The 11322-nt window shown below is 45.0% G+C and overlaps 1 protein-coding gene across 9 annotated transcripts in view; it reads right to left on the bottom strand.

The window, feature by feature from the left end:
- The window catches only part of SPDL1 (spindle apparatus coiled-coil protein 1), a 115886-nt gene that overhangs the window by 8986 nt on the left and 95578 nt on the right, over positions 1-11322 (bottom strand). The gene's annotated exons all lie outside the window — the stretch shown is intronic.

The raw sequence follows: 11322 nt of genomic DNA on the forward strand, positions 1-11322 counted from the left end.
ACATCCCCAAAAGAAACCCCCAATCACAATAGAATATGCACCACATCAAAAATTTGGTAAATCCTACCATTAATAAATTAATGTCCATACAGAATAAATATCCAAATATGTATACACTCAACCTTGCCATCATATTTAAAATTATAGTCACAGGTGAAATACTGACAATTTGGAGTATCAGGTAATACTGATGAGAATAAGACAACCCCAAAAAGTTCCTATTTCACCTGCTTCCTTGGGTATGATTGTGTAACATAGTCTTCCAGTATCATAGGCCCGTCACCTCTGCCACCTTGCTAAAATATGTATAGACTTATCATCGCCATCATCAATAAAATTATAATTTCCTTTACGTCTCCAGGAGCACACACAATTTGATTAGACTCCGCTTCCAGAGGTTGACCAGAAAACATGTTCCGGTTATAAGAGACCTCTCCACCCCGCCCCCAGATTCAAAGCATGGCTACCTCTGGTCTGACCATTTTGTCACTTTGTTGTCTTAAAGCAGACTCCTTCAGAGTTCTGGGGCAATCAGGAACCATCCGATGGATAGGTTACCTGAGGGATCAGGGAATTTCCTTCTGCAATAGCCATCCCGCATGTCGAACATGCTCACCGCCTACGTGTCTTGACAGGTTTAAAAGAAGTCTGCATTTTTGGCCACTACCTTCAACTAAAAGTAGCAAGGCAAGGCTAAATTTCTGGATAGCAGATGCAGCTTCCAAAAAGAAAAACACAGGCCCAAGCATCACCAGACCAAATAAGTAAAGCAGCAACGTAGAAGAATGCCCATACGCTTAAGCGTTATACGCATGCACAAACACACAAGCCAAAAAAAAACAGCAGCTGCACTGAATAGAGGTAATGTAAACAGTTCTGCATTAAAATGTATTTTTGTTGTAATAATGCATGCTGCTGGAAGACGTGAAGGAAAGGAACGATTGGTCTTACCAAAAATGTATTTTCCTACATCTAATTTGGGCTAACTTGCATTTTTTGGAAGTATTAAAAAAACTGATAATTATGGGGGGCGGAATCTAATTTATAACTGGAAAAAGGTTTTCTTTCCTACCGCAGGAAGCAGAGCACAATCTACAATATATGGCATATACTGCATTGGAAAATTGAAGGAAAATATATTTTCCTGCAAGCTACAGTACATTTTCCCTTCTCCTTTATGGACAGGATTTAAGTTATTCCGTGCTGAAGGATCATTTCGATCGATAACCACTCGAGAGTTAACCACTCTGTTGGTTAGCCTGATCATCCTCTACAAAACAAGCATTTTTGTGATAGCGTATCTGATACATCAATAGGGCCTAACAAAGGTTATGAAAATATATATTTAAAAAAATGTAAAAATACGTACTGAGCAGTCAATACAGTACTATCAATCACATACACTTAAGATACTAAACATGCCACTTCAGTCCTAAACCTGATACATACATTTGCTTTCCAAAACGCTAGTGTTATTACATGTCCTTCTTTCCTTCAATCTTCTTATAAAAATAGCTTTTTACAGACTGATCCAGCTTTATTGCTCACCACCTATAGTATTATTGCCAGATTTCACTGAGCAGCCCTCCCTCTACTATAACATTCCATATTTGCTATATATTTTTTACTCTCTTAATTTAGACATTGCTCTAAGCCCTCCTACATTTCAGCTCCCATCTCTTCTTGACACCTTGTTGCCCCATGTCTTTACATTCTTTTGCATGTTAATCTTCTACCAACTGCATCCCTTTCTGAGACTATTAGCTCCCTCTTTACTAATCTTTAGGTAATTTGGACAACAATGTCCTTAAGGGATCCTTAAAGAACACTACGGTCTTACCATAAAAACTTACTTAGCCTCAACTACATATCTGATTCAGAAAATGCCATTATTGTAAAAAAAATTATATATATATATATATATATATATATATATATATATATACTGTCGCGGCCGAGTTTATTCTTAACTTTGCCTGGTCTCGGCCGCGACAGTAACCGTGCGCGCGCCGGGGTGTCCCGTGCGCGCGCCGAAGCCTCGGAGGAGCGGTCCTCTGATCGGGGCTTCCCCTTCCCCTCTCCGGGTCCGCAGGGTCCCCCCACCGCCGTCCCCTACATCGCGGGACACCAGGGCTCCATCGGGGAGCCCTGGGCACGCGTGACTGGGGCGCAGGCACCCGATGAAGCGTGACCGCGCGTCACGCCGAGGGGATTTGGCTAGCAAGCCGGGACTTCTCCCGGCTTGAGGAACTAGCCAACAAAGAATAAAACGTGTCGCCAGTGTATACACACACACACACATACATACACACACACACATATATACACACACACAGCAGGGCCCCGCTTTTCGGTGCTACGGCGGCACCATGTTGAATCGTAAGTCGCGCATGCGCAGACCGCAGTTTTTGCGCGCAGACCATAGGTCACGCATGCGCAGAACTGAAAATTGCTGGATCCGCTTTCCGGCGATTTTCACTATACGGCGGGCCCCTGGAACGGAACACGCCGTATACCCGGGGCCCTCCTGTGTGTGTGTGTGTGTGTGTATATGTATATGTATATGTGTGTATGTATGTATGTATGTATATATGTGTGTATGTATGTGTATGTATATGTATATGTATGCAGAATAAATGAGTTCTTCAGTATTAGGTGATACCTTTTTTATTGGACTAACAATTTATGTCATAGGACAAGCTTTCGAGAGTTATCCTCTCTTCTTCAGGTCGAGCAATACTGATATACAAAGGATTCAATGGCTAAAACAGTGTAGAGAGAGGAAAAAAAAAAAAAAAGATATTTACTGTTGATAAGGTAGGGTGTTAAAAGTGTTTGAAGCCAGGGGACAGTGTCAAAGAAAGGTGGAGAGGGGGAGGGATGCTGGGGGGGATAGAACGTGTGGATAAGAATAGAGGCAAGCAGGATAATTACAAACAATTTTGATAGGGTGTGAGAAAACCCATGTCCGCATTAAGTCCTTTGGTTTTGGTGTCAAAGAGTCTGTATATCAGTATTGCTTGACCTGAAGAAGAGAGGATAACAGCTATTTTCTGATATATATATATATATAGTCAATGAAAAAATAGTTTGCACTCACGGTTTCTCAAATGAAGGCAGATGCTCGTCCCATATAGAAAAATGTACAGGGTAACCAGGGAAATCCAGGTAACAAAGAGACAGCACACCGCAATATAATGAAGTAAATAAAGTATATTAACAACACAGGGCAGCCAACGTTTCGGTCCTCAGAGTGGAGCCCTGAGGAAAGTCCCACTCTGAGGACCGAAACGTTGGCTGCCCTGTGTTGTTAATACACTTTATTTACTTCATTATATTGCGGTGTGCTGTCTCTTTGTTACCTGGATTTCCCTGGTTACCCTATGTATATATATATTTAACATACATATATATATATTTTTTAACGGAAACATACAAATAAACTTGATTTGAAGATCTTTGGGACATTGGATAATTTTTAAATGTTTGTTCTTTTATTTTTCATTCTTATACATGAATTTATCATCAAACTACTACACTGAAATTTGGTGCCTGTGGAGAGAACATCCCATTGGAATCCTTTTGTTTAGTAGCTTTGTGGAGCAGGAAGGTAACAAGTACAGTGACATCACAGGATGAATATGCTAGGGCATAATACATACCTGATTGACTAAACCACAATAAAAGTGAAGTCCCTCCTAGGTTAAAAATGAACCAATAGTAGTGAGTTTTAAAGGAGTCGAAATCTAACTAAGAAACGAAGGCAGCCAAATATTTGTTTTAAGTAGGATTACATTTGTTTAGGGAAGACCATTACATGATTCTGAAAACAAACCTGTAACTCAGTAAAACCATGACTGACAGTCTTTTTAAAGGAGCAATCTAAACCCTTAATCTTTTTTTTCTGCAAAGTTTTATTTTTTTTAACAGAGGGTTGAAGCAGGGTCTCTCCGGAGCTGAACCACGGTAATTTCAGCTTTGGGTACCCCCTGTTTCCAGAAATACTTAACGCCAAAGTGGGTGCCGGAATCCCTCTGGTTTTTAAAGCTCCCTCGGCACATGAGCCAATAGGAAGCCGCACCGTGGCCGCCATGGCTTCCTATTGGCCCGTAGGGCGTGGGAACATTAAAAAGCGGCCATTACATGATTCCTGCTAGCCGAGCAGCTACCGGCACCTACTACGGAGATCATTATTTCCGGAAGCAGGGGGTCACCGAAGCTGAAATTAAACAGGGTTAAGCTCCAAAGACGGAGATAGATCTAACACTGGCTTGGATTGCGGCTTCAAATATCCATTTATTATGCAAACTTGGGTGAGTATGTGGCACTTCAAAATAGAAGAAATATTTAATTTTACAGAAAACAGTTTAGTCAAGTATACTTTATTCACAATAATATATGCAAGCTGTGATGCCGTAAAATACTTGTTCATATTTTATTTGAAGATAAATTACAAGCACATATTATAAACAAAATAACTTGGCACATTGCAGAAGACAAACACAAAGAAAACATAAAATGAAAGAAAAGAAAGAAAATGGACATAAAGAGCACGGGAGCCACCATATGGTTAGTGGGATAACAATATAAAAATAAAAAATTGCAAGTCACTTTTTCTAATGTGACAGAAAAAAAAAATCACTTATGATGTCGTTTTGATTAACACAGACACACCGTATGAATTTAGCATTGCATATGTGATTAAAATACATACACCAAGTGTGATCTTGATAAATCCATGCATTGTAAAGATAAGCTGTTTCACTGTAGTGAATAAAATACTTCACAAAAAGGAAATATTCTTAACTGTGCTTTTCTTAAAACAAAATACGTTTTACATTGTTATGAACTAGTATTGTTTCCTGGATATTAAATAGCTATATCTATTAAAACGTAAATATTTTTCTTTAGTACGTCTACAAAATGCATACAACGTAAATCATTGAGCCATAAAAACACACGTACAGTATGTATGTGTATATATATATATATATATATATATATATATATATATATATATACATACAGTGTTCGACAAACCTATACATTTGCACGCCCCGGGCGAGTGGATTTAACATCGTGGCGAGCTCCTATTGGCCCAAGCAGTACACGTGTGGTACTAGGTGGCGAGTAGATTTTTTTGTTCGGCGAGTAGATTTTTTGGTGATTTGTCGACCACTGTGTGTGTGTGTGTGTGTGTGTGTGTGTGTGTGTGTGTGTGTGTGTGTGTGTATATATATATATATATATATATATATATATATATATATATAAAATCAAAAAATAAATAGATGATACCGTTCTGTGGCTAACGAAATGCTTTTATTTGTGCGAGTTTTCGAGATACACTGATCTCTTCTTCCGGCTATGTTACAATGAATGAAGCAAGCAAAAGCTATACTATAAACAGTGTCTATTGGAATGTTATCTATTCTGGAAGCCAGAGGGTCACGTGGTGATGACTTAGCTCAGATAGTGTCAACTCGCCCTCTTTTCCAAGCACGACAAGGTCTGTTTCTTTTCTTACTTTATTTTGGAGAAAGCAGGGAAATACAGTATCTTGTGTAGAGGTGTAGGTCTAAATCTCTGTGTGTGCTTAGTAGTAAAGGGAGGTGAAAAGATAATCCTGCAGCACCATTACAGGGGTTACAGCGGGGTACTCACTCGTCCGGTGATGTGGTGGAAAGGAAATAGCAATGTATGCTGGGTAGTAAGATAGTCTGGGGACAGACCATCTGTGGGCAGAGCAGAGGGGGAGAAAGCAGACTAGCCCATTTGAGAGAAAGGCTGGGGCTGCTATGGCAACTCACAGGAGTGTCTGGGGAAGCTACAACATGTAGCAATAATGTTGCATCTTTAATGCAGCAAGCTGCTGGGAGAGGGGAAATGGCACTGTGTTATCACACAAGCACTGTGTTTGTGTGCAGAACTAAACACATACAGCTGGCACTAATAAGCTGACAAGCAGAGCTGCGAGGAAAGGGGGGGGGGTGAAACAGAAGTGCAGACAGGGGTATACCTGTTCCATGACACTCCCCGTCTGGTATCTGTAGATACCACTATATAACAGGCTATGTGGAACATATGTGCAATGCAAACATAATATAACAATGCAAAAGTCCATATTCTCATAGCAAGGTGATACCGGCCGGTACCACTGGCGTCAAAGTCCTTTGGCCCACCTTCCAGTAAGGGAAGCCGGGTGGATGCACAGCTCTTGGTTAGCTTGATGCACCACAATGTCTTTTGTAAGAGTTTCTGGCACTGTTTCCTTTTAGCCTTGTGAGAAAACGGTCCTTTTGTCTCTGTAGTTTTATCCACAGAGCACATCCCCTTGTAAGTGTGCCAGTCGTGGTAGCTTGTCGCCCTATCACCTGGCGTTCGGCAGAAGGAGATGGCTTTTGATTCCTTGCGGAAGCGGAACAACACTTCTGGAAGACTGGTTGTCGAATCTAGTCCAGTAAAGAGGGCGTCTCTCAGAGAGACTCCCTGAAGCTGAGTGCTGGGGTTGAACATTACCCGGATTTGATCGGGTTCCTGAGGGTGGTAGGCCCCAGGTGATTGGAGGTACCGACATTCTTCACCTTCCTCCATTAGAGGTGCTGGCTTTGCGTGGCCGGTAAGGAATATCTTTTGGATGAAGGCCACAAAGTTGGTTTTGGTCTCTGGTTCCCATTTTAGGTCGCAGAGGTGCGAAGTGAACCTAGAGATGGCATGTTCTGCATTGTTTGGGAAGCGTCCTTTTGGTGAATGGGATGGTAGCGGAGTCACCCAACTTCCTAGTCCGTCTTTAGAGAGCTCCTCGACAGTTAGCCTCAGGAATCCTCTATCTTCCCTTGATGGTGTTCGTTTGCCGTCCCTTGTTGTTTGGAACGCTGTGCACCGTAGGTCATCGGTGCATTTTTCTTGCACGGGAACATCTCCACGTCGTTTGGTGAAACACTTCTGTGTCTCTCTGTTGACTGCCATCGGGAGGTTATTGTCTCCCTGGACGTAACGAAGAAGTCTTTTTTGCCCTGGTAAATCCCTTTACGAAATGTCTCTGTGGCTGTCTCTTTTTAAACGTGTGAGAGGACAGTCTTTTTGACACTGTGGCTTCACCTGTAGGGCGCAATCTTTTGTGGCTATTCCAACCGTGGCAGCTGGTTGCTTTGTCGCTTGATACTCTGTGGAGAGGAACAACTGTACATCTTAGTCGTGTCACTGCTCGCGAGAGGACTGTCTGATCGTTCGTTGCCTTTTGGACGATCCCTTTGTCGGTCACCTTTGGGAGGTTACTTTCTTCCTTCGGTGGAATCGACTCGTCACCCTTAGCTGCCTGGACTGCTGAGCATCCTAGGCCATTGTCACATCCCCCTGATGCGAGGATGATTTTGTTGGTCTCAGGGGTATGACCTGGTCTCTTCTCTTCACTTGGCCCTTCGGTCACTTGGAGATGGCCAAGACATGGTTCAGAGAGAGATGTGTGTCCACATTCTGTCACCACCGTTCTGCGGGCATCAACGTAGTCTTGCCCGTGCTCTTTGTTGGTGCACGAGTTGCCCACTATCACCCATCCTAGGTCAAGTCTTTGGGCGTATGACGCGTTGTGGGGTCCGTTACGCTGTTTACGGACTTTATGTACCCTCATGATGTCCCTACCGAGCAGCAGCAGGATCTTGGCGCCTTGTTCTACCGGCCGGATGTGGTTGGCTATTCCTTTGAGGTGGGGGTAATCGAGTGCCACGTCTGGTGTGGAAATCTCGTCCCTGTTTGTGGCCATATGGCTGCACTCGATGTGTGGGAAGGGGCATGTTCACTTTGCCGTCTATTGAGCATATGGTGTAGCCATTCACTCTTCTCCCTGTGGTCTCCATTTGCCCTGTGCACGTTCTGAGAGTGTAAGGAGAAGCACCGTCTTGTATGTTAAACATGTCGAAGAACTCTGACCTGACCAGCGATCGGTTGCTCTGGTCGTCGAGTATTGTGTACATCCGAATAGCCTTCTCAGGTTGTCCCTGGGGGTGCACTGCGACAAGGCACATTTTGGAGCAGGACATTTTGTCACCTTCTTTTCCGCAAACCTCAGTGCGCTGAGATGTGACGGATGTTGACTCTCCTTCTTCCTCCCCGCCATGCTCCGCTACGGAGGATGGGTTCTTGAGTTGGTGGAGTGTCAGCGCCTCTGGGTGTAACGCTGTCACGTGCTTGTCACTTTCGCACACTGTGCATTTGCTCTCTTCCTTACAGTCCCTGGCTAGGTGAGTCGTGGAACCGCAGCACTTGAAGCAAACCCCGAATTCTCCAAGTAACCTCTTGCGTTCCTCTAGGGACTTCATCCTGAACCCAAAGCACTTGTTGAGTGGGTGTGGCTTCTTGTGTATGGGACATTCCCTGTTTGGGTCCCTTGGTTCCTTGTCTCCGGCGACCGACTGATCGGGAGTAGTTTGGGTCGTGGGAGGCACGTCCGTCCTGCGGGTCGAGATGGGTGTTTGGGGGTTACCATATCTCGTCGCTGGTCTCTCGTCCCTCAGGCTGCTTGCACTGTATGTGGTTTGCGCACCTAAGAAGAAGCTGGGGTCGTTCCTCGTCCTTGCTGCTTCGCGAATGAAGCTCAAGAAAACTGAAAATGGGGTTTTTTTGTATTTGGAGCCTTGTGAGATCCATTTTTCTTGGAGGTTGAAGGGTAGCTTCTCCAGGATGGGTCTCACTCCACGAGCTGAGTCTAGGACGTTGAGACCTATTAAGGAATGGTCTTTCCTTGCGAACTCCAGTTCTTGCAGCAGGTCTCCAAGATCTCGTAACTTCGAGTAGTCTTTATTTGTGATCTTGGGGAATCTGTCGACTCTTTTGAAGAGCGAATCCTCGACTGCTTCGGGGCTGCCGTAGGACTCTTCTAGCCTTTCCCACACTAGGTCGAGACCTACTTGGGGTTGATGCGCGTTTGCTGCCCGCAGTCTTTTTGCGTACTCTCTGGATTCGTTCCCCAGGAACTTGACTAACAGGTTGAGCTCTTCCCTTGCTGAGAAGTCCAAGCTGTTGATTGCGTCTTTGAACGTGAACTTCCACGTCCGGTAGTTCTCAGGGCGGTCGTCGAAGCTGATGAGTCCTGCGTGCACCAGGTCACGCCGGATCATGTACTTGGCTATGTCTGTCAGACCTGAGGCATCGGCGTGTTTGTCCCGTTCTGAGGTAGTTGCTGGGAGGGTCTGTGCGGTCGCCTCTTCCTTGGCGCGCGTGATGGCTGCTGGCTAGTGTGAGGGGCTGTTTTCTCCCGCGTGGGTGTACCTGGATTGCGAGCCTGTTGTGGTGCATCCGTGTGCGCGCTGGCGTGTGGATCACTGTTGCGGCTGTGGTTATCCCAGGCAGCATGTGCCATTGGCGGAGCAGCGTCTCCTCCTCGTGGACCTAGCAAGTCTTCGGTGTCTGTGGTGTCACTCCCTCCGTGTTGAGATGGTGCGCTGGTATTTACACTGAAGAGGCTCCTTACGTAGTCTTCAGTGCGTCGGGCTGGGTCCTCTGAGGCTATCCGTCTGTACGGTTGCTCCCCGCCGTCCTGTCTCGCGGCTGCTTCTAGGACTTCAGCTTGGGCTATGGCAGCGGCGGCTTCCTTCTCTTGATTTAGGGCCTCTAGATCCGCGTCCAATTCGGCCTTTCTACGCGCGGCGGCCGCCAAAAAATAAATAAATAAATCTAAATAAATAAATAAATGACAATAAATACATTTGAAATACATTTTTATTGATAGTGTAGATGTGCAGGGGGTCTCCGGAGCTGAACCGCGTTGGTTTCAGGTCTGGGGACCCCCTGCTCCCCGAGATACAGGCCCCTTTAGGGGGTGCCGGTATCCCTCTGCTCTGCTTGGTTTACAGGCCGCGATCACATGGTCGGGCCCTTTAAACCAAGCAGAGGGATACCGGCACCCCCTAAAGGGGGCTGTATCTCGGGGAGCAGGGGGTCCCCAGACCTGAAACCAACGCGGTTCAGCTCCGGAGACCCCCTGCACATCTACACTATCAATAAAAATGTATTTCAAATGTATTTATTGTCATTTATTTATTTAGATTTATTTATTTATTTTTTGGCGGCTGCTGTGTGTGTGTATTTTTTTTATTGTGGGTAGCGGGGGTGGGTGAATGGGGTATTAGCCCCAACGGTGCTTGTTTAGGGCTTGCGGGGGGGGTAGCGGGAGGGCTTAACCCCTTCATGACCGTAGCGGTATTAACTGCTACGGTCGTGAAGGGGTTAAGTGCACCCGCAACCCCCCCGCAAGTCCTAAACTCACACCAAGGGCCAAATACCCCCTTCACCCATCCCCACTACACACAATAAAGCGGGCACGGTGGGTTAACCCCTTCATTGCCTTAGCGGCTATCCGCTATGGTAATGAAGCAGCATTTCTGTATTTTTAATAATATTGAGCAGGAGCAGGGGGGGTCCCTGATCATTAATTTCTGGCTCAGGGAACCCCCTGCTCACTGTACAATATTATTAAAATACAGAAATGCTGCTTCTTTACCATAGCGCATAGCCGCTAAGGTAAAGAACGAGTGTTTATTTATACTGTATACTGTATGTGTTTTATTGATACTGTACATGTGCAGAGGGTCTCCAGAGCAGAACCGCACTGGTTTCAGGTCTGGGGACCCCCTGCTCCCCGAGATACAGGCCCCTTTAGGGGGTGCCGGTATCCCTCTGCTCTGCTTGGTTTACAGGCCGCGATCACGTGGTCGGGCCCTTTAAACCAAGCAGAGGGATACTGGCACCCCCTAAAGGGGGCTGTATCTCGGGGAGCAGGGGGTCCCCAGACCTGAAACCAACGCGGTTCAGCTCCGGAGACCCCCTGCACATCTACACTATCAATAAAAATGTATTTAAAATAATTTTTAATGTGCGGATGTTTGCGCAGAGAGAGCAGCGGATCTCTCTCTGCTGCAAACACATCTCGCCCCCGCCGCCCATACAGTAGTATCATTTATGTATGTGCATATACAGTACTGTATGTGTACAGTACTGTATGTTAGGGCTTATAGGGGTTGTTGTTATACAGTATGTATATATATATATATATATATATATATATATATATATATATATATATATATATACTGTGTATATACAGTACTGTATATATATATATATATATATATACTGCATTACAATTCATGAATTTATGCCATCTGGTGGACACGCGAAGCATTGCAGCCTATTAAATCCTGATCATTATCATTTAACAGATCAGGCCCCCGTCAGCCAGGCATGAACCGTGGCTCGGAAGGCAAACGCAACGCGGCTTGTCAGAGGTGAGGAGCGGCGCATTCCAGGTATCTGCCAGGTACAAAC

Source organism: Ascaphus truei, chromosome 5, assembly GCF_040206685.1.
Source record: "Ascaphus truei isolate aAscTru1 chromosome 5, aAscTru1.hap1, whole genome shotgun sequence".
Classification (NCBI taxonomy): Eukaryota; Metazoa; Chordata; class Amphibia; order Anura; family Ascaphidae; genus Ascaphus; species Ascaphus truei.